At 38.6% G+C, this 25,016-nt stretch overlaps 1 protein-coding gene across 1 annotated transcript in view; it reads left to right on the plus strand.

Annotated features, from left to right (window-relative positions):
• Positions 1-25,016, plus strand: part of SAP30 (Sin3A associated protein 30) — a 93,368-nt gene that overhangs the window by 51,886 nt on the left and 16,466 nt on the right. The gene's annotated exons all lie outside the window — the stretch shown is intronic.

Below are 25,016 nucleotides of genomic sequence, written 5' to 3' on the forward strand. Positions count from 1 at the left end.
TTGCCCATCATTTCACATTTTCCAGGAGAGAGAGACACTTTTCCTGGAGGCTACCAGTGTTCAGATCACCTGGAAAGCACATTCCCCTTAGAAGGCTTTTCTAATACCCAGATGAAACACTCCTTAAGTTTATCCAACTCATTTGTTGGATATCCAACTAGTTTAGAAGTGTGTGTTCAACAAGTAACATTCTGATTATGAATTTGGTCTCTCTGCCCTTAATAATGGGCAGGATTGAGGCAAGAAGTTTGGAGGTCACCGGAGAGATGTATTATATACCTGTTACAAAGAAATAAATTTGTGTTTTATTTGATATGTCAATCTTTTGAGGGTTTGGTTAGCATAAGTAAGTTCTGCAACCTAATTTCCTAGAACTTCAGACAAAATCCACTCTTTGGGCCTGCAGAGCTGAGTATGAGACCCCAGAACACTGTGACCACTCCCCCATATTGCCATCACGTAGGCTTCACTCATGAAGCCTTAAGCCGCCTTCCTGAACATCTGTGCCTCTCTCTCTATTCAACACAAACCATCCCCAAAAGTTATCTCCTTACTTCTTTAAAATCAGCAGAGGATAATTCTAAATTATGTTCTCTGTAATGCATTCTAGTGTCTCACAGCCCTGAACCTTAGGAAACAACTCACATTATCTGTGACCATGTAGTTTCGCTGAATACATTGTAACTATATAGTTTCACCAAGTAGCAAACTTACAGCTTCTTGTGGGCCTTGCTGTTCTCTTCATCTCAAGAGGGTGGGCCATGGTGAGGCTGCATGATCATGTCCTGAAGGTCTTTCAACAAGGGGTGGGAAAGGAAAGACTACACTATCAAACACTGTTCCTACCCGGACCCCCTCATGTGATCAAATACAAGGGACAAAGTAATTTGAAAGGGAAGGTAATTGGGTCAAATGAAGAGAACGTAGAGTGTTCTCATCCAAAAGCGCAGAACTAGAAGGGTACTTCTTTCTGTCAGCTGTGCTCACAGTAGCTGTGGGAGAGTGTGGAGCTTTGCCCATTTCTTTCTATCAAAGAGAATATATGCTTCTATGACTTGCCCGACATTGTCATCTCTGACTCTTATAAAGCTGGGGCACCAACCCTTCAAGTACTCTTGCTTGGTTGTCTCTCTCTTAGGCAGTAGATGGTTGACCCTGTGCACCCCCTTGGTGGTTACTGCACACTTGTTTGCTGTAGGGCATTTGTCCATTGGTCTTTTGGTGATGAATAACTTTTGCCTGTCTCCAAAATGAGATGGAAGCAGCAATGACCCAACTCTGGAAAATATCTGTTAGTCTTACATCCCAGAAATTGTCCTGTACCCCTTGAAAAGAGCAGACTGTCTTCCCTTTCAATGCAAAATAGAAATATTAACGTTGCACATTAATTTCTTTTTCTTCCCTATTGGAGAGTCGGCTGAAGGACTAATAATGACGACTATTGTAAAAATTCTCTCAAAATATTCATTTCATAAATAGGGTAAGAGATACATTCACTGAAACTGAGATTTAAAGGGTTCTGTGAGGTGACAAAATGGGGTTTGCACTTCAGGATGTTTATTGCTCTCAGGGGCTATGGGTAGTCCCTTATGAAGCAAAGTTTCAGTTGGGTAGAGATTGAGTAATTAGAACACAGATGCATTGTGTAACTCCTTCTTCCTCTTTATTTACTGTGGACCAGTGAATATTTTAAGTCTCGAGCTCTAGGCCAACTCAATAGATTTAATTTTTTGGTATCTTGTATCACGAGAGCTCAGCACTTCTTATACAAAGTGGCTACAGATTACGAAGGCCATTATATGTCTCTGTACTGATATTGAATTCGTCTGACAGAATTCACATAAGAAGATCCTAACAGCTTTGTCTTTAAAGGGAAAGAGAATGGACATTTACTGATTATTGACTCTGTAGCCACAATACCTTTATTGACAAATCTCTGAGATTGATACTGTTTCTCCTATGTTATGAATGGGATTGAGACTCAGAGAGATTAAGCAACTTGTTGAAGATAATAGAGTACCTTAGAAGCCTAAAGGGACATGTTCTCTTCTAGCCAATATTACACAGGATGGAAGTGATAGTACTGTAGTCCTGGACTTTAGGATTTAAACCCAGTCTCTCTAACCCCCAAACCACTGCTCTTTTCTACACCATGCTGCCATATTAACATACAAGAAGCTAGAGAATTGCTACAGAGTTTGTTCTTTCTTCTTTGTTGGATTTTACTGCCCCATTTTTTTTTCCATTTTGTTTTTGGTGTATTAAAGTACATATAACATACAATTTACCACCTTAACCATTTTTAAGGGTACAGTTCAGCGATATTAAATATATTCTTAAAGTGCAACCATCTCCACCATCCATCTTCATAACTTTTTTCATCTTCTAAAACTGAAACTTTATATCCATTAAACAGTAACTGTGGGAGGTTTCCCCCCACTCCTTGGCAACCATGATTGTACTTTCTATTTCTATGAATTTGACCAATCTAAGAACCTCATATAAGTCAAATCATACACTATTTGCCTTTTTGTGACTGTCTTTTTTTAGCATAATATCTTCAAGGTTCATGCATGTTGTAGCATATTGTAGAATTTCCTTCATTTTTTAAAATGTTTATTTATTTATTTTTGAGAGAGAGAGAGAGAGAACACAGGTGGGAGAGGGGCAGAGAGAGAGAAGGAGAGAGAGAATCTCAAGCAGGCAATGTAGAACCTGACGTGGGGCTCAATCTCACAAACTGTGAGGTCACGACCTGAGCTGAAACAAGAGCCAGATACTTAACCAACTGAACCACGCAGGCGCCCAAAATTTCCTTCATTTTTTAAAGCTGAATAATATTCCATGTATATGTGTATCACATTTTGCTTGTCCATTCATTTGTCGATGGACTCTTTGTTTTATCTATTGTGAGTAATGCTGCTATGAACATGGGTATAAAATATTTCTTTGAGACCCTGCTTTCAATTCTCTTAGGTATATACCTGAAAGTAGAATCGTTGGATCGTATGATAATTCTACACTTAATTTTTTGAGGAAACTCTATACTGTTTACCAGAGTGGCTGTCCCATCTCATATTCCCACCAACAGAGCGCAGAGGTTTCAATTTCTCTACATCCTCACCAACAGTTTTTTTTCTTCCATCATAGATAGTCACCTTAATGGGTATGAGGTGGTATTTCACTGTAGTTTTGATTTGCATTTCCCTAATGATTAGTGATGTTGAATATCTTTTCATGTGCTTATTGCCCATTTGTATATCTTTGGAGAAATGTGTATTCAAGTCCTCTGCCAATTTTTGATTGGGTTGTTTTCTACGTTGTTGAGTTTTAGGAGTTCTCTATACGTTCTGGACATTAATGCAGATATAATCAGATATATGATTTGCAAATATTTTCTCCCATTCTGTGAGTTGCCTTTTTACTCTGTTGATGGTGTCTTTTGATGCACAAAACTGTTTAGGTTTCATGAAGCCCAGTATGGTATCACTTTTAAGAAATCATTGCCAAATCTAATACTGTGAAGCTTTTAACTGTTTTCTTCACAGAGTTTTATTGTTTTAGGTCTTCCATTTAGGTCTTTAATCCATTTTGAGTTAATTTTTATATTTAGTGTTAGGTAGTGATCCAACTTCATTCTTTTGCATGTGGTTATTCAGTTTTCCCAGCATGATTTGTTGAAAAGTCTGTCTTTTTCCATTGAATGGTCTTGGCACCCTTATCAAAAATCAATTGACCACATGCGCAAGGTTTTTTTCTGGCTTCTTTATTCTATTCCATTGGCATATATGTCTGTCTTCCTGATAGTACCATACTGTTTTGATTACTGTAGCTTTGTCATAAGTTTTGAATTCAGGAAGTGTGAGTCCTCCAGTTTTGTTCTTCTTTTTCAAGATTGTTTTGGCTATTTGAGGTCTCTTGAGGTTCTATCTGAATTTTAGAATGGGTTTTTCTATTTCTGCAAAAAAAAAAATGTCATTGAGATTTTGATAGGAATCACATTTAATCCGTAGATTGCTTTGGGTAGTATTGATATTTTAACAATATTAGGTCTTCCAATCCATGAATATGGAATGTGTTTCTATTTATTTGTCTTCTTTAGTTTCTTTCAACAATATTTTATATTTTTCATTATACAGGACTTCCCCTTCCTTGTTTAACTTAATTCCAAAGTATTTTATTCCTTTTCATGCTATTATAAGGACAATTGTTTTGTAATATCCTGTTTGGTTATTCACTGCTAGTGTATGGAACTGCAACTAATTTTAGTGTGTTGTCTTTGTATCCTGCTATTTTGCTGAGTTTATGCATTCTAATAGTTTTTTTCTTTGTGTGTGTGTGTGTGTGTGTAAACGTTAGTTTTCTACATAAGATCATGTCAGAGGTAATTTTACTTCTCTTCCAATTTGGATGTTTTTTACTTATTTTTCTTGCCTAATCTCTGACTAGAACTTTAAGTATTATGTAGAGTAGAGGTGGTGAAACCAGGTATCCCTGCCTTTTTCTTGATCTTAGAGGAAAAGCTTTCAGTCTTTCATCATTGAGTATAACGTTTGCCTTGGGTTTTTCATATATGGTTTTTAATGTGGTGAGGTATTTTCTTTCTATTTCTAGTTGTTTTGTTTTGTTTTGTTTTGCTTTGTTTCTGGTGTTTTTACCATGAAAGGGTGTTAAATTTTTGTCAGGTACTTTTTTTGCCTCAATTGAGATGATCATGTTTCCCCCTTTATTTTGTTAATGTAATGTATTACACTGATTGTTTTTTTGTATGTTAAATAATCCTTGCATTCCAGGAATAAATCCCCTTAGTCATGATGCATAATCCTGTTAGTAAACTGGTGAATTCGATTTGCTAGTGTTTTATTGAGGATTTTTTGCATCAGTGTTCACAAGGGATATTAGTTCGTAATTTTCTTTTAGTGTCTTTGTCTGATTTTGGTACGAGGATAATTCTGGCTTTATAGAATGAGTTAAAAAATGTTTCCTTGTCTTCAATTTTTTGAAAAACTTTAAGACAGATTGGTATTAGTTCTTTAAATGTTTGGTAGAGTTTACCAGTAACACAATTGGGTCCAGGACTTCTGTTTGTCAGGAGATTCTTTTATTGATAATTCAATCTCTTTGCTAGTTATAGGTCTATTCACGTTTTCTATTTCTTTGTGACTTAGTCTTGGTTGGTTTTGCGTTTCCAGGAAATTGTCCATTTCATCTAGGTCCAATATATTGGCATATAATTGTTCATAGTACTCTCATATCCTTTTATTTCTGTGGAATCAGCAGTAATGTCTCCATTTTCACTTCTGACTTCAGTAATTTGATTCTTCTTTCTTTTTTTCTTAGTCCAAGTAACTAAAAGTTTGTCAATTTTGTTGATCTTTTTGAAGAACCAACTTTTGGTTTTATTGATTTTCTCTATTTGTTTATCCCTGCTCTAATCTTTATTATTTTCTTGCTTCTGCTAGCTTTCAATTTAGTTTTTTCTTCTTTTTCTAGTCCCTTAAGTTATAAAGTTAGGTTGTTGATTTGAGGTCTTTTTTGTTTTTAATGTAAGTATTTATAGCTGAAGATTTCCCCATTAGCACCACTTTCTCTGCATGCCGTATGTTATGGCATGTTTTGTTTTTGTTTTCATCAGTTTCTAAGGATTTTCAAATTTTCCTTGTAACTTCTTCTTTGACTCATTGGTTGTTTAAAAGTATATTATTTAATTTCTACAGTTTTGTGAATTTTCCAGTTTTCCTTCTGTTATTGATTTCTAACTTTTATCTGTTGTGGTTAGAGAGGATACTTTGATTGATATCTACCTTTTAAAATCTATCAAGACTTAATTTGTGGCCTAAGATATGATCTATCCTGTGAAATATCCCATTTGCACTTGAGAAGAATATGGTATGCTGTTGTTGGGTAAAAGTGTTCAGTGTGTCTGTTAGATATAGTTGGTCTATTGTGTTAAGTGTTTATTTCCTTACTTATCATCTGTCTAGTTGATCTGTTTGTTATTATGGTAAGGTATGTTAAAATCTCCAACCAGTATTGTAGAACTGTCCTATTTTCCCTTCAATTTTGTCAGTTTTTACTTTATATATTTTGATGGTCTGTCATTAGGTACACAAATGTTTATATCTTCTTGCTATACTGAAACTTTTATTAATCTATAATGCACTTCTTTGATTTCTTGTAAACGTTTTCAATTTAAAGTCTATTTTGTCTAAATAGTGTATCCACTTGTGCTCAATGTTAGTTACTATTTGCATAGAATATCTTTTTTTCATCCTTCACTTTTAATCTATTTGTATATAGATCTAAAGCAAGTCTTTTGTAGGCAACATATAGTTAGATTGTTGAATTGGATTCTGCCAATCTCTGTCTTTTGATTGGAGTTCAGTCTATTTACATTTAAAGTAACTACTGATTGGGAGGTTTACTTCTGTCATTATGCTATTTGTTTTCTAAATGCCTTATAGATTTGTTATCCCTCATTTCTGACATTACTGTCTTCTTTCATGTTTAGTTGATTTTTTGTAGTAAGATGTTTAAATTCTTTTCTCATTTCCTTTTCTTAATATACTTTAGCTATTTTCTATGTGGTAACAAAGGACATGGTTAATGTCCTAAAATTGTAACACTATAACGTGAATTTATACCAGCCTAACTTTAATAATGTATAAAAACTCTGCCCTGTATATAGCTCCATCCCACACTTTCAGCTCATGAGGTCTTAAAAATTATATCTTTGTATATTGTATGCCCCAAAATATAAACTAATACTTTTTTAAATGCATTAGTCTCTTAAAAAATGTAAAAAGATGGGGGTGCCTGGGTGGCTCAGTTGGTTAAGGTCTGACTCTTGATTTCAGCTCAGGTCATGATCTCACAGTATTGAGATTGAGCCCCACACCAGGCTCTGTGCTTAGCATGGGGCCTGCTTAAGATTCTGTCTCTCTCCCCCCCTCCCCACCCCCCCCCCCCCACTTGCATGCTCTCTCTCTCTCTCAAAAAAAAAAAAAAGTGAAAAGCAAGCTTTGGAGCTACAAACCAAAGTTATAATAATACTAACTTTTAGACTGATAATTTTTCTTCTTTAACCGTATTAGTTTCTTAAATCATGTAGAAAACAAAAAGTACAATTACAAACCATTATTACAGTGATACTAGCTTTTTAATTACCATGCATTTACCTTTACTGAGGTCTTTATTTCTCTGTACCCTTGAGTTATTGTTATGGCTTCAAGTGTTCTTCCATTTCACCTTGCAGGACTCCCTTAATCACTTCTTCCAGAGCAGGTCCAGTGGTAACAAATTCGCTCAGCTTTTGTATATCTTGGAATGTCTGTCTGATGATATGTATGTTGTTGTGAATCTCTTTGAGTTCATCTTGGAATTCACTGATACTCTGATGTTTATAGTCCCATCTTCCATCAAGTTTGGGAAGTTTTCAACCATTATTTTCTTCAAATATTCTTTCTGCCCTGTCCCTCTCTTTTCTTCTAAGACTCCCACCATGTGTATATTCATTTACTTGATAGTGTCCCATGGGCTCCATATGTTCTGTTCACTTTTCTTCAATCTTTTTCCTTTCTGTTCCTCAGACTCAATAATTTCCATTGTCTTTTGTTCAAATTCACTCTCTTTCTTCTACCTGTTCAAATCTGCCTTTGAATTCCTCCAGTGAATTTTTTATTTCATTTGTTGTACTTTTCATCTCTAGAATTTCTTTTTACTTTTTTTTAAGTTTCCTATTTCCTTATTGATATTTCCATTTAGTTCATACATTGTTTACTTTCTCCACATCTTCCTTCAGTTCTCTGAACATCTTTAAGATAGCTTTTTTAAAGTTTTTGTCTGGTATTTATGCTATCAGATTTTTTTTCAGGGTCAGTTTCTGTTGATCTAGTCTTTTTGCTTTGAATAAGCCATAATTGCCTCTTTCTTTGTATGCCTTATGATTTTTTTTTTGTTGAAAACAACATTTGACTCTAATAATGTGGTAACTCTGGAAATCAGATTCTCCCCCTTTCCCAGGGTTTGCTGTTTTTATTTTTGTTGCTGTTGTTGTTTTTATTGTTGTTTTTGTTTTTGATTGTATAGGCAGTCTCTGTGTCAAAGTATAAACTTAAAGTCTTAGATCTTCGCTAAGCCTTACCCTGGGTGCCTGGTTACTTTCTGATTTTCCCTATGTATACAGCTGTATTTTAATGTTCTGGTCTTTAATGTCTGACTACTAGGAAGGGGAAAAGGAAAATGAAAGGGGTACAGAAAAGGTGCTAGCCTTTTAAATCTCCTGGATGTCATTTCACCCAGATGGGGAGAGATTTGCTTAATGGAGGGAGGTGCAACAACAATGGCTGCCTGCCTCTTTGTCTGCACCTCTGTGATCAGAAGCGGCAACCAGTGATCAGAGCACAGATCTCTGATATTTGGAAGATTGGGTCCTTTTTGCCTACCCTAGCTCCTGCAAGCTGTGTGCAAGCTGCTTTAGGAGCATGTGCACAGCTGCCTGCCTCATGGCTGGAGGTGGGGAACGGGTAGCTGCTACTGTGCTAAGACCCCCCCAACTGAGACCACAATAAATGTTCCAAGTCTTGCCCCCAACATTGCAAGCCTTCAGTAAACTGTCCAGAGTTCCAAAAATAGTTACATAAGACTAGTTCCACCAATGAAATTGTTGCCTAGTGGAGGAGACAGATTCTTAGTGCTTCCTGCCCCACTGTCTTTCCAGAATCCTCTAGGGTTTTAAAAAATAGATTTCATTTTTTAGAGCAGGTTTAGGTTCACAGCAGAACTGAGTGAAAGATACAGAGATTTTTCCATATACCCCCTGCCTGATAGGTATAGTCTTCCCCATTATCTTTTTTTTTTTTTAGATTTTATTAACATTTATTTATATTTAGAAAAAGAGACAGAGCGTGAGCAGAAGAGGGGTAGAGAGAGAGAGAGGGAGACACAGAATCCGAAGGAGGCTCCAGGCTCTGACCTGTCAGCACAGAGCCCAATGCCAGGCTCGAACTCAATGGTGGTGAGATTGTAACCTAAGCTGAAGTCAGATGCTTAACTGACTGAGCCACCCAGGTATCCTATAGTCTTCCCCATTATCAATAGAGAAATGCCTCAAGGTTTTAAATAACCACCAATAAAATGTGTAAAAAAATATTTTTTGAGAAAAGGCCAATTATCATGTTGGAGTTTCAATATTCTCCAATAGCAGGCAAGTCTAGCAGGCAAGTCTGGCCCTTTTAGGACCAGCGTTTGTGCACCAGAGGGTAACCTCAGTACCTAAGAGGGCAGAAACACTCATGGTTTCTTCTCAGTTTATATGAAAGGTACAGGAATAATAACAATACTGACAACTCAAAGTCATTCTGACACTTTCTGTCCATGGGCTAACATTTACCTAGTTTTCTAAGAGTCACCTCTCAGAATTACTTATCCTACTTGAAGCTTCTTTATCTAAATAGTTGCCAAGTTCTAAAGATCCTATTATTGCAGCCTCTTCACATGTCTATGCTCACACCTACTACTCTGTTTTGGACCCTTGTATGTGGATTCTGGTCTGTTATTAAGAGTCCCCTAAACAATTCTCCCCCTTACCAGACACTCCTTTCTCCCATAACTGGGATACTAGATGTATCATCCTAGATCACAGCTCCAATTATCTGATCCTTCTGCTAAAAAAGAAAGAAGATCCCAAATTCTAATGTTGAACCCTAGAAATTGCTCAGTTAAGTCACTAGGTTCCTGGGGTCCTCTCCTAAAGTACAAGGTACTAGAGCTAGAGTGTTCATTTTGTTTTTGGATGCAATTTCCTCAAAATGATGCTTTCTGGGGGAACTATCAGATACAAGAGTTCTGTTTTATAGTAGTCTGTAAGAAGAAAATAGTAATAGTCTAGAACTCTCCAGTCTTCACAAAAAAGCCTTTATATTCTTTCATTAAGTTGTTGTCTAGCGCCACCTTGTGCTAAAACTAAGCAGTGGCTGTAGCGAAAAACAAGAACCTCCTGTACAAGGTTCATATTTGCAGATCTTGAGACTGGAAAGAAAATTTAAAGATCATTTAGACAGCTGCCTCATTTTATAGATTAGTAATTCATTCAGGATTTAGAGGAAGAACTGAATTCAGATTTCTTGAATCTCATGCTCCTCAATTTTCTAACACATCCTCATGGCCTCTTCAGCCTCCAAAGGAATTGAGACAGAGTGATGATGCTACCTTTGGAAGAAGACAAAAAAAATAATAACCGATCCTTTATTATAATCCAGTTATTATGATAAATACATCTATAAATATCTCATTTGTTCTTTATAGGTAGTCTGTCCTTATTTCTGTTTCACAGATGGACAAGGTACAGTTGAGGAGCTCATTAAAATTATGTTGTATTATTTGTTCACAATTTTATTCATTCCCTCTTTGCCCTTGCCATACTTCTATGCACAGGCCAGATATATACTACCCTGCCCCATTGACTTTGGGCTTGTCCAGTTCAACTTTCTTTGCTCAATGGAATGTGAATGAACTCAATATGTGCTACACGTGAGCAGAAGCTTTGACTTTTGTGGTTTGATTAGGTACACTTCAGCCTGACCTCCTTCATGAAAACAACAAGCCTTAGAGACTGTTTCTTCAAGTGTGGGTCCTGCAACGAGATGACACATATAGCTGAGCTGAAGCCAGATGAGCTGGCTCATCAGAGTCAAAGCTGACCCACAGTTAACCTGTAGCCCTCATAAAACGTGAGCAAAAAATAAATATTTGTTTTGTAAGCCGCTGAGAATTCGGTTGCTGTGGTCAAAGCTGACTGATGCAGGGTTTAAACACAAGTCTGAGTGACTTCAAAATCTCAGAAACTCTGTGAAAAAGAACGCTGTTCCTGGGGTGATGTTTCATTTAACTAATTTGAGAACTTATGTGTTAGATCTGAAGTTGCTGAGGTTCTTACCTCCTTCAAGTCTGCTTACTTCTACTCTCTGACACTTACTCTGAGCGTCCAATTTAATTCTGCAAACTTCTTCTCTGGCTCTGCCTCAGTGCTTTGGATTCCCTTTATCTAGACTTATCTTTTCTTTTTTTGAAAGCACTCATTACCTTCCAAAATGCTCTACAATTAAATTATGTATAACACATATCATTTAAATGTCTCCCCAGCTGAATTTTAATAAGGAAGTGGGGTGTTTTTTTTTTTTGGTCTTTTTTTGTTTACTGTAACTCCTTAAACAGTGCCTGGTACATCATAAGTGCTAAAAAGTATTTGGTAAATGAGTGAATGAAAAATGTGAAAGTGCTTCTGAAAGAAGGGTAGATGTTGTATTTTAATAAGATGACCAGTAGAGGTCAGAGATGAGTTCTTTAAATATCTTGGACCTGGAACTACTTCTAAGTCTGTTTGTATAAGGATCTGTTGACTCTGGATGTCTCAGGGATTCGTGTGTATTGCCACATAGTCAGTATGGTGGTGGCAATTAGCATAGGTCATGAAAACCACTGAAAGGTAAAAATTGATGATTCCTCCGATTTGTTTCTCCTCCATAGATGACCTAGTCTTGGGAGCCAAGCATTCAGGTGGGGGTAGGAGTGAGAGCAAATAGAAATAGAAAATAGGGTGCAAGATGGGACAGAAAGTGTTGGCTTCAGGGTTATGTTTACTTATATAAATTATTTATATAACTTTTATGTGAATAAAAGTTACATTCAAACAACCAGAGAAGATAATAAATGCTTAATTTGAATCACAAAGCTATTGCTTAGATTAAGAACACAGGCTCCCCAAAGTGTGTGTGTGTGTGTGTGTGTGTGTGTGTGTGTGTGTGTGTGTTCACAGATAAAGCGTACTAATACTAGAACATTTGACTGACTTTTCCTCTTTTACAACACAAAATGGCAAGCCAAGAGTCACAAGCCATGATTCTGCCTAGTGTTTTTTATTCTCCCTAGCTTAATAGCTCATCCCTAACAGTATATAACTACGTAGAGGGAGGGATTAAAGAAATGACACTGGATTGGAAGCAAATCACTTTCTTTAGATTGCATATTGGTTTTGATTGATTAGTTCAAGGATAAAAATTTGAGAAGGAAGGAAAATTCATGTTATTGGTTACCTCCCACACATCAGGCCTTGTGATACGTACTTTTACATATTATCTCACTCTCTGAAGTAAACAGTGTCAAAGATAGCACTTAGAATTTAGTACAGACTCAAATAATTACTGAATATATGAATGAGTAAATGACTTTTAGGAAAAGGATCTGCTTCTTTGTTTTGGTTTGGCTTGTTTTATTTCCTTGATGGAATGAAATCCAATTTAAACCCAGGATATGGGTGCACTTACATTCAGAGTTCTTTATTCATTGCATATGTCCATTTCCTGGGCACTGAAAAGTATGCATACAATGTGGTTCACTGAGATACTGAAAGGTAGGCATGGATAGAGAGCTAAATTAAGTGGTCCTGCTATGAAATTTTACCTTTTATTCTGTACAATGAAAATAATAATTACATAGTTCTCACCTTTCCTGTTTTACAACATGTCATGAGATAAATACGAGATGACATATGTGAAAGAGGTGATTAAAATTTTGGGAAAGTGAATAAATGGGGGTTTCATGAAAAATTTTCTGTGATATCCTTGGGGAGGAAATATGATGTTGTTCTGGCTGTCTTTGTCTAAATGAGTGGATAAACAGAACAATAATCTCAAGATTATATACCTATTCTATCTCTATGGGTCGTGTGGATTTCCAGACTGAAGAACGCCATTGTGTTGGAATATCAGAGATGGTGGTTTTCTTGAGCTTTGTGTTGGTTAACAGCCAGATAACATACTTTTATTCTGAGGCTTGTGGCCAATTACGTGCAAGGGTAGATTCTCTTATGTGATGATATGAAAGAGAATACACAAACTACTTGAAAATATGTTTAGTGTCGGGCAGGTCAGGTGGGAGGATGGGCAAGTGGCCATTGGAAGAGTTTTCCCCAAGTGTTTATGGAGGATCATTCTCACTCCAACAGAAGTGAAATAGGACTTCTTTCCACCTCACCCCTCTCCTTTCCTCCTCTACCACATTTAGAGCTTTAGTTGACCAGCAAGCATGTAATATATTCATTGCAAGCATAATCACCACAAAGAACATAAAGATGCCAAGTACACATGAACAAATTAGAGGTTCTTAGTCAAATCCAAACAAATATATACCTGATAATGGCTTTGGCTGAAATATATTTTTATATTTTATAGCATGTTCACATTTGCCAGTGGTTAGCAAAGATTAAGCTTGCCAAACTTTAATGTGGTACAAATGCCATGTTCAAGGCAAAGTAAGTGGACTGTTACAGGATCTGGCAAATCAAAAGCATTATCAACAGCTGTGGTTTTCATGTGCTTTGTGAGACTGGAATAATAAAGCACATATGCATTTAGAGAGGGCATTAATTCTCACGTTAAATTTTTTAAATATGATTTACGCCCACTGGTAGTTTCATATGGTATGATGGTTACAACCAACCTCTGCTTAGATGTGACAGTACACAGAAGGCACAACTGATTGAGTCCCAATTAATTAATTAATGAAGAATTTATTCTTCACCCTTGCTGCCACTTCTATGGCATCACTGCCAAGCCATCAGGTACTGGGACCCCCAAGCTGAAGGTTCTTCAGAATTAGCAAATAAAAATACAGAAAGCCCAGTTAAATTTGCATTTCAAGTAAACGAGGGGAAAACAATTTAGTGGAAGTATGTCCCAAATATTGCTGGGGTAGGAGGTTACTTACATTAAAAAATTATTCACTGTGGGGCGCCTGGGTGGCTCAGTCGGTTGGGCATCTGACTCCGGCTCAGGTCATGATCTCGCGGTTTGTGAGGTCGAGCCCCGCGTAGGGGCTCTGTGCTGACAGCTCAGAGCCTGGAGCCTGCTTCGGATTCTGTGTCTCCCTATCTCTCTGCCCCTCCCCGGCGTGTGCTCTGTCTCTCTCTCTGTCTCTCAAAAATGAATAAATGTAAAAAAAAAATTATTCATTGTTTACTTGAAATTCAAATTTAATTGGACTTTCTGCAGTTTATATGGCAACCCTATCTGGGAGCCTTCCCGTGCTGCATCTGTGGAAGTGAACCACAAACCCGGCTTCTCCCCACACCCTTCCAGGTGTTTGAAGTTCTGCTCAAAGAAATGAGTGCAGAGAACAAAGACATTGGTGTCTGCCTTCCCCTTCTCCCCTTTCCCCCTTCTTGGACTTTCAACTTCCTCCACCTCATATCCTCCTTGTTACTCCACGCGTACGTAAAACTGTATCTAGTCAGTCAGCCTTCTTCTTTTTTTTTTCTAAGTTTATTTATTTATTTTGAGAAAACGTGCACACATGTGTGAATGGGGAAGGGACAGAGAGAGGGAGAGGGAGATTCCCAAGCAGGCTACATGCTGTCAGCACAGAGCCCCACACAGGGCTCGAACTCACAGACCGTGAGATCATGGCCTCAGCTGAAATCAAGCAACCCTTAATCGACTGAGCCACCCAGGTGCCCCTAGTCAGTCAGTCTTCTTGATTCAGTTTGTACAAAAAAACCTGGGTTTCATAAATTATCCTGCTCTTGATTCAGAGACCCTATTTGGATTTCAGCAACTAAATACTCTTTAAATCATTTTGCATTCCTGCTACATTACTCTATCCCCTCCCCTACTCGTTGGTAGATAAATGGCTCTGCCTAACGGAATACCAAGAAATGAAAAAGAGAAAGGTGCACTGATGCATTTGTGAAGAGAGGGATTTCATCCATTAAATTATACAGATATTTTGCTTATTGTTTGTCTTTTCCTCCTACCCCAAACTAGAACTTAATCTCCATGAGAACATGAACCTTGCCCTGGGAATATTTTTTTTAAGTAAATTTATTTATTTTTGAGGTGGGGGGAGGGACAGAGAAAGAGGGAGAGAAAGAATTCCAAGCAAGCTCCATGCTGTCAGTGCAGAACCCACAGAGGGCTCCAACCCACAAACCATGAGATCATGACCTGGGCCGAAGTCAGACCCTTAAAGGACTGAGCCAACCCGGCACCCTGCCCTGGGAATATTAAAATATTACCAGGCACATAGTGGACACCTAGTAAATATTTGTTGGATGAATGAACAAACTTGCATTTTACAGTGAGAAAATGAGACTTAGGAAGTCAATTGGCCTAATTTGCACAGCAGAACTGGGCCTCCAGTGGTGATCTTGGGATGGTGGGAGACTGTCCTTCCCTGACTGATTGAGATTAACTATGGGGAATGGAAGGAAATATTTGATTAGTTTTCTTGGGAGAGAATCCCAGTTCAAGTTGGGAGGGAGACAGTAAGAGACCCAGAGAGCAGGTGGTTAAAAAACAGACAAAGCTCTGAGAGGAAAGAAGAGTTTCCCAACTTTTAACAGCTCCTCCAGCAGAAACTATGAACAGATGGCCACCTATGCCAAGAAAGGAGCCAACCAACTGGTGAGCCCTAGCACTACAGTTCTACATATATCTACCTGTCTGCTAACAGCTCACACAGCCCTGCTTTTTTTTTTTTTTCTTGTAACTTTGGTCCCAATTTGAGAAAAGCAGAAGAATCGCATCTCTTTACTTCTTTAGCTAAAGAAAAAAAAGGAACTTTCCAACAACAGCAACAACAACAAAAACTTTAAGGGAAATAAAAAAAAAAAATCTCAAAAACATAAAATTATTATGTTAATAAAGTACTACTTTTTGATTCTACAATAACCAACAAGCTGTGTTCTATCCCACAGAACAGAGGAGTGATCTGAGGGTCTGATGCGAAGGCCCTGATCTTGAAGTAACGATTTCTTGGGCCACAGGTAACCTTTGCAATGCCTTTGTGTAAATTAGAAAAAAGATGCACTTTTTGCCGACAAGGCACAGCGCACCGCCACGGCACACAGCTTAGTGGGGGGAATGCAGGCCGAATTTCAGTCCCTATTTGCCACCTTGGCCAGACACCTTCATGGAGTGAAAAATCTACTCCACTGTAGCTAATGGTTCCTTTCTTGGCATAACTGGCCATCTGTCCAGCGTTTCTGCTGGAGGAGCTATTCAAGTGGGGAAATTCGTCTTTCCTCTCAGATCTTTGTCTGTTTTTTTAACGACCTGTTCTCTGGGTCTCTTACTGCCTCCCTCCCAACTTGAACTGGGATTCTCTCCCAAGAAAACTAATCAAATATTTCCTTCCATTCCCCATAGCCAATCTCAATCAGTCAGGGAAGGACAAAGTCTCCCACCACAACCAGAGGCCCTCCCACTCATGTCTGTTCAATTGCTCACTGATGTCCAGAGCAAGGTAATTGATACCCTTGGCACCAGTGGATAACCTTGCTTTCCCAGATCAGGTCAATGGTTCTACTACCTCTTGAGCTTTCTGCGGTAACTCCTGAAACATGGGGAAGTGTCTTCTACAAGTTCTCCTCAGAACAAACAATATAAAAATACCTTGACTATACAATTTTAGGTATACTCTGTAAGCCTATGTACAATGCGTGTGTTTGTGTGTGCTTTCTTATATATACAGATGAAGAAAAGAGCTAACAACTTAAGTTTGGAGACAGTGTGTATAGTGGAAAGCACCCAGGCCGTCGAGCAAAACAGATCTGCAGTAAATGATAGCCCCGCACTTAAAACCAGTGTGGCTCCGGGGAAGGTCTTTAATCTTCCTATTCCTCAGTTTCCTTGTTTATAAAAAGAGAATAAGGCTTAAATTGTAGGGTTGTGCTTTAGTCTTCTAGGGCTGCCATAACAAAGTACCACAAACTGGGTAGCTTAAACAGCAGAAATTTATTTTCTCACAGTTCTAGAGATTGGAAGTTTGAAATCAAGGTGTTGGCAAGGTTGGTTCATTCTGAGGGCTCTGAAGGAAGGATCTGCTGTGGGGACTTGTTCCTTAGATTCTAGATGGCTGCCTTCATATTCACATGGTATTCTCCCCATATGTGCATCTCTGTTTCCAAATTTACACCTTTTATAAGGACACAAGGCATACCGGATTAAGACCCATCCTAAAGACCTCACTTTAACCCAATTACTCCTATAAAGACCCCATGTCCAAATAAGGTCACACTTTGAGATCCTAGGAGTTAGGATTCCAACATATCTTTTTGGAAGGAACAAATTCAACTCATAACAGGTTGCTAAAGCAATTAAATATCATAACTTATATAAAGTATTTAACAGAAATCTTGGGTTATGACAAGTACTTAAACAGCAACTATCTATTTACTGTTAATGGTTTTTCCTTCTGTTTTTTGTAATGATCTTATAAATACATAGTTACTATCTGGGATTAATAGACACATATAGAGAGGGTCTATATGGGGAAAAAGTATAAATATACCAAAAATGTCAAACATAAGAACAATTATTGAGAATAAAAGGCTTTATATTTTTGTATGTGTTTGGGGTAGAAGTGGAAAGAGCAGGGATATAGGATAGATATGAATGAAGGGCATAGAATTTAATTATCCAGGTTGATTGATTTTGAATTGATTAACACGGTGCTACTTTGAAAACAGAGTTAAAGAGAGACACAGAATCAAAGTTTACCTTTGAACAAAATAATACATGCCAGAAACAGTCTGAATCATTGTGTTCTTAGAGCAAACAGAATCATTAGAGAATCAGCCACTTGATACTAATGACAGAAAAACTCAGACTGTAATTATTCTACAAATAGTATTATTTAGAAAAGGTTTACTAGAGTAACATTTTCAAGCCTCTATGGAGTTTAAAAGTGATACATTTTCTGTGGCACGTTTGGTTTCAGAGTGTTATTTGAAGAGGAATTCTCTCTGTTAATAAAACTAGAAAGGGGAAAATCGTATTTGCAATTTCATGAAGAGAGACATCTTGTTTGATCTTGAACTTTTCCCTTCAGGATATCCTCCATGGTGTTGGGTAACTAAGACAATGCAGTGGAATGCATGGCTGAGAGGGTGGGTCTTCAAGAAGATGAAGGGTTATTATTTAAGAATCTGGTCTCCATTAAGAATAGAACAAGAGGAAATATGTTTGATTTGCAGAAGGAAGAATTTAGGTTATATCCAAATACTCTCTGTATTGGCAATCAGTAAAACAGATGCCCAAGAAAGGCTAAGTAATACCATTCCTAAGATTTGTAAAATTATGACAAAAATTGCATTAATAGTTTTCAAAAATCATAGGGCCTTATGAATATTCTATCCAGCATATGAGATTTGCATTACCCTAGGCAATTTTTCAGTATAACTCTTTTCTCGATAATATGTATATTTTATTTTTAAAAAAAAATTTTTTTTTCAACGTTTATTTATTTTTGGGACATAGAGAGACAGAGCATGAATGGGGGAGGGGCAGAGAGAGAGGGAGACACAGAATCAGAAACAGGCTCCAGGCTCTGAGCCATCAGCCCAGAGCCCGACGCGGGTCTCGAACTCACGGACCGCGAGATCGTGACCTGGCTGAAGTCGGACGCTTAACCGACTGCGCCACCCAGGCGCCCCTCAATAATATATATATTTTAATGGATGGTTGAGTTTGATTAAATTGACCAAGTTGAAAGTGAATTTTAGTGTTATAAAAGCATAGTCTTATAATTTTCCCACTCAAAGATTTCTATTTAAGTCAAGCCAAAGAAAATGAAAATGGAGAGAATTTTAAATATTAGATTTAGGTTCTAAATCCTGATTTTCTTAGGAAGAGCCTAGATTTCTTAAAGGATAGGAATCCATCTTTCTTCCTCCCCCCCCCTCCCTCCCTTCCTTCTTTCCTTCCTTTCCTCCTTCTCTCCCTTTTCTCTTTCTTTCTCTTTCTTTCTTTCTTTCTTTCTTTCTTTCTTTCTTTCTTTCTTTCTTTCTCTTTCTCAAAGCTGATTCCAAAGAAGCTTTCTTATAAGGAAGCACTCATACTATCTGTTTTGTTTTGGAGAGTACCAGAAAACTTTTGAACAACGTTTATGAGAGGTATACAACAAGCGGTGCTGCACTCCCCATATTGATTGTGTCTGTTGATGCAGGCCAGAATATAATTGCACAAATCTTCTTTTCACTAAGAAGATATTTTCATTGTAAGTCTATAAGAGATCAAAAGTGGTTACCAAGCAAGTCCATTTTCAGAAGTTACTTCTATACAAAGAAATCTTGACAGATAACAAGAACAGAAATGTTAGAAGTATAAATACCTGAAAAATAATAACAGAGGAGTTCCATTTCTAGCAATATTGCTGACTAATCTGAAAACTCTCTTATTAAAAATTGTTCAGATATAATGGATACAAATGTAATAAATATACTTTGAAGTGCTAATAAGAAAGTAAAGAAAATACTCTGGAAACTGATCTTTTTACTGTTTTGGATTTATTTTTTTCCCAGTCTAGTTAACAATGGGCTTGTGTTTTAATGGCTATGAAAGTACAGGAGACACATTTCAGGTCCAGGAGGGGCAAAAACTTGTATCTAAGACCCTCAAATAAAGAACCCTTGACTGACTACATCTGTGAAAGAGAACTGAAAATGTTTATCCTCTCCCAAAGGGAGGTTTAAAGGAAATTCTTTTGTTTAGCCTGATCTGCTGGGGAAGGGGGAAGGGAAGGGAAGGGAAGGGAAGGGAAGGGAAGGGAAGGGAAGGGAAGGGAAGGGAAGGGAAGGGAAGGGAAGGGAAGGGAAGGGAAGGGAAGGGAAGGGAAGGGAAGAAGGAAGGAAGGAAGGAAGGAAGGAAGGAAGGAAGGAAGGAAGGAAGGAAGAAAGAACCTGAAAAAACCTGAAAACCTCAGTCTCCCCTAGGTCAGATTTGAGGTTTGAGTTTACACTTTCTGGAAGGCCTAGATTCTCCAACAAAATAGTATAAAAACCATTCTCAGGCTGATAACAATACTGGTGCCCTCAACAAAAGTAATTAAAAGTCTTCTCTAGAAAGACGTATTTTCAACCCTGCACAGGATTCCTCTAAATAAAGTATCCCCAAACATGAACTCACAGTCCTAAATTACAAGATACATGAAGAAACAATCCAGAATCATTAGCAGTAACAAAGTTCTTAGACCCTAAGAACTTCAGAAATAGATTATAAAATAAGCATATTTAAAAGTGTTAAAGAGAAGAAACAAGCACTACTAAAATATTTACTAAGATTCATTTTTCAGGCCTTTAAGGGGTTAATTTGTGCACTCTTTCATAGGTTGTTTGACTTACAAAACAACCCAGGACCAGAGTTGTGCTTTTGGGCAAGAGGATACTCTGAGTTATTTTCAGAACTTTCCCTCTTGCATCTGCTGGGGTTCCATGAGGAAACCTAAACGAGATAGGCCCAGCTGCTAGCCTTCAACTGTGGGCCATTGAGCAAAAGGAAGTTTAAATTTGTATTCCAGCTGAAGTCAAGTTTGGAATGTAGACTAATTCCAAAAGAGTGGAAAGAGCGAGAACCAAATAAAAAAGAAGCAAGACAAAGCCAGTGAATTTAGGAGGTGGAGGACGTGTTGTTCCTTTAGGCAAGAGAATACAAATGGAAGCAACCCTTTGTAGGTCACCTTCAAAGGGGACTGAGGTTTGGGGAAATATTAAGAAGCGTTGTTTTGACTAGTAGTGAAGCCAGATCCAGTGAAGCCTAATTTCAGAGGAAGACTGTGTCTGCTAGGATGTGAATGGGAGAGTTTCTTTTCTTTCTTTCTTTCTTTCTTTCTTTCTTTCTTTCTTTCTTTCTTTCTTTCTTTCTTTCAAGGATTTTATTTTTAAGTAAACCGGTACACTCAACATGGGGCTCAAACTTAAGAGATCAAGAATTGGGGGTGCCTGGGTGGCTCGGTCGGTGGAGAATCCGACTTCGGCTCAGGTCATGATCTCGCGGTCCGTGAGTTCCAGCCCCGTGTCGGGCTCTGTGCTGACCGCTCAGAGCCTGGAGCCGGTTTCAGATTCTGTGTCTCCCTCTCTCTCTGCCCCTCCCCTGTTCATGCTCTGTCTCTCTCTGTCTCAAAAATAAATAAACGTTAAAAAAAACAAAAAGAGATCAAGAATTGCATGCTCTGCCAACTGAGCCAGCCAGGCGCCCATAGCAAATTTTAACCCCTAGAACTATACATATTTAACCAGTAGGCTTGGTTTCTCCTGTCTCTGGCTCAGGAACTTCTGTCCTTTGTGATGTTGTTGTTGGAGATAAAACTACCAGAGTCTTCTGTCTTAACTGGTCAGCTTCCAAATGAATAGGATAGAAAAGTTCCTCAGAACTAAAATTGGGTCTTAATGTCTTAATGCGAAGTTAGTACTGTATCAGGTCTGTAGGTAGCACATCATGATGAAAGGCAGTGTGCTCAAGTCATGTGATGGCTACCTTCGCCCACAATCAATTGTTTGGAACTTTCTGGTACCTGTTTTTAGGATAAGGAATGGACTAGATAAAATTAATTCACACTGCTTTTGCTTAAGAAATTTCCAGATTTCCAGACAGGAATCAGCTGTCTTCATGAGCAAAATCCAACTCAAAGGTAAAAGCCAGATTAGCATAACTTCATGGGGACACTCATAATTAGTTGGACATTGTGGTGTTATAAAATGAAACATTCTAGTTAAATAGGGAAAATTTAGAGCTAATCCCCAAGGAATCTGGAAAATCATCAGGCAGTTATTTTTAATTCCTTCCTTCCTCTCTCCCTCCCTCTCTCCTTCCTCCCCTACTCCCTTCTTTTCTTCCTCCCCTCCCTTCCTCCCCCTCCTCCTCCCCCTCCTCCCCCTTCTCCTCCTCCTCCTTCCCTCCCCCCTTTTCTCTTCTCCCTCTCTCTCCATCCTGGTTGTTCCTTTTCTCTCAGCATCCGCCTTTGCAGACAAATTTTTCTCCCCACTCATCTGCATCTGCCACATGGTGGCCTCAGACCCACCCCCCAAGATTACTGTGCTATATTCTCTACTTCAGTCTCAGTCTGTGTCAGGCATTACAGTCAGATGCCTCTTCCAGCCTGAGGCAGGCACGGAAGGGGTAGAATAATCATCGTCCTAAAGGTAATCAAGTTTCCTTTTCTCTCCTTGAATAAAGATAAAGTCATCCTTTGCCCCATGGGATAATTTTATATTTAAGGGAAGCCAGTATCCCAGGGCTCTTGGAATGACTTATACAGTTTCATGTAACACTTCCCTGTTTCCTTCAGATTTTGTTGAAGCTGATGATTTTTGTTACAAGTCATAGTGATTTTCTGGGAGTTGAGTGAGTACCTAAGAGTATGGTTAAGAACAGAGGAGAGGGGTGCCTGGGTGGCTCAGTCGGTTAAGCGGCCGACTTCGGCTCAGGTCACGATCTCGGGGTCCGTGAGTTTGAGCCCCGCATCGGGCTCTGGGCTGATGGCTCAGAGCCTGGAGCCTGCTTCCGATTCTGTGTCTCCCTCTCTCTCTGCCCCTCCCCTGTTCATGCTCTGTCTCTGTCTTAAAAATAAATTTAAAAAAACGTTAAAAAAAAAAAGAGCAGAGGAGAATGTTCCTTTTACAGATATCAGGAAACATGAAAAAGACATAGGTCAAATCCTTTACAGACAGAATTCTATTTTTTTTCCTATTTCACTCAGATATGTCCCCAACTTTAGAAACTAACGTCAGACTAAACTAACATAAAAAAAGTTTATTTTTATTTATTTATTTTTAATTTTTTTTAATGTTTATTTATTTTTGAGACAGAGAGAGACACAGCATGAGCAGGGAAGGGGCAGAGAGAGAGGGAGACACAGAATGTGAAGCAGGCTCCAGGCTCTGAGCTGTCAGCACAGAGCCCGACGCGGGGCTCGAACCCACGAACTGTGAGATCATGACCTGGGCCGAAGTCAGACGCCCAACCGACTGAGCCACCCAGGCGCCCCTAAAAAAACAGTTTAGACTTAAGTGGTGCCTTTTATTAGAACATTTATGATACTGTTTGCATGTTCTGAGGAATATTACATCTAAAAAAAAATAAGGAATCACATTAAATACACTTCAGAAATAGTTAATTAAACAAAATAAAGGGATGCCTAGGTGGGTCAGTCGGTTGAGCATCCAACTGTTGATCTCAGCTCAGGTCTTGATCTCAGCTCAGGTCTTGATCTCAGGTTTATGAGTTTGAGCCCCATATGGAGCCCCACTTTGAGCCCTACATCAGACTCCATGCTGACAGTGTGGACCCTGCTTAGGATTCTCTCTCTCCCCCTCTCTCTGCCTCTCCCCTACTCACGCTCTCTCTCTCTCTCAAAATAAATAAATAAACTTTAAAAAATTAAACATAAATAAATAATAAATAGTAAACATTTTTTTAAATCAAGCAGATTTCTTTACTGCAGGACTTTTCAGTTCCTTTAATATGCAAATGGGCATTGTGACACTTCAAGAGTGGATTACACTTTTCTGAAAATTATTTGACCATCATAAAAGCATAGTCCTGGAAACAAAAGCTTTTAACCTTATTCCTGCCAAAACAAATTTCACTACTGTCTTGACTCAAAGGACTGTCTGATGCTGTGCTTGATTCAAATACTATCCCCCAGCTCCAAACCTTCCCTTCTCTCCTCTGCTTTGTGATACAGGGGCCAAAACTCTGGACACCATATTTCACTTTGGTCATCTGGCTTCCTTTGGGGTTGCCCTTGTGAGAGACAGGGCAGCAGGTGGAAGGGAGAAGGTTTTTCCTTCTTCCTTTCTGTTTGCTGTTTCTAGGCATTGCCCTATCAGTGGCCTTTCACTTGGCAGCAATAACTAGTTGTATCTTCAGCTTCTCTCTACGCTCCCGGAGCCTTACTGCAGTCTGATGTGAGGTGGCAGCGGCTCCAGGAATTGGCCCTCTTGGGAGCCAGAGCTCCAGATCCATGAGGCCTCTCCTCAAAGCACCTGACTACCAAGGGTGTTGGGTCCCATCTCTTGGTGGCCTCCCCCAACTTCCGGTTCTGACAGTTCCAACCTCTTCCCTAAGAGTAGAAGCTGCCTGCTACCTAACTCTGTTATCTTGGTGCTCCTTTTTGCGTTTTTTTTTTAGCCCTCCAACATCTGCAACAAATTTCCCATATCAAATTCTCTCTGTTCAAATACCTAGTGTGGTATCTATTTTCCTAACTAGACCTCAGTGGAAAAAAGAATGCACATGAGAGCTCTTCCACAGGAGTGCCTTTGGAGATGGAGGGAGGCTGGGAGAGTGGGTAGAAGAGAAGGGGAGGAAAAGCCTTGAATTCTTGTCTTGAGTCTAGAGCAGTGTTTTTCAGGCTTTGGAAATTCATGTGAACTCAGAGAAGTTTCATTTTGAAGATTTCACAACACCCTTTGTGAAATAATAGGACATATTCCAGGGTGTTATTAAAAAAGAAGTATGAAGTCCTTTTTCATCTGTTAAGTTACCCGGTGATTTTAGTACAATGTAATGAAATGTAAACCACAGATTCACCATTCCAAGACAGCGGAGCGAGATAGCGTGATTTAGTAGAGTATTGGAATTGGAATATTGAAAATGCAAGCAGTAGGTTCAGATGGAATCTCTAAGGATATATTTTAAAATATTTGGTTTGGGGACACCTGGGTGGCTCAGTTGGTTAAGCCTTGGACTCTTGATCTTAAGTCTTGATCTCAGGGTCGTGAGTTCAAGCCCCACTTTGGGCTCCACACTGAGTGTAAAGACTACTTAAGAACAATTGGTTTTAAAAAATAACTAAATCTCTGGGTCTCAAATATGACTAATCATTAGAGTCATCTGGGAGAGCATTAAAATTACAGATTACTGAATTTGACCCCAGGACCAGGGACTCAGACTTTACTGGGTTGGGCCCCTGGAACTGTTATTTTTGGAAAACTATGTGATCAAGGAATTTTGATAATTGAAAGGATTAGGGTCCATTATTATATAGAATAAAAATTTATCTAATTTTTTTTAGAACTTAGATTCAAAATTCAGTGTTTTAGTGTTTTGTTTTTGTTTTGTTCTCCACTAAAAGTCTGAGCTAAGGGGCACCTGGGTGGCTCAGCCAGTTAATGCCCTGCTCTTGATTTCGGCTCAGGTCATGATCTCATGAGTTTGTGAAATTGAGCCCTGCATCAGACT

This window comes from Lynx rufus, unplaced genomic scaffold (genome assembly GCF_022079265.1).
Source record: "Lynx rufus isolate CCGP_SWC_20201006 ecotype Redwood Valley unplaced genomic scaffold, mLynRuf1.p SCAF_3, whole genome shotgun sequence".
NCBI classification, from domain to species: Eukaryota; Metazoa; Chordata; class Mammalia; order Carnivora; family Felidae; genus Lynx; species Lynx rufus.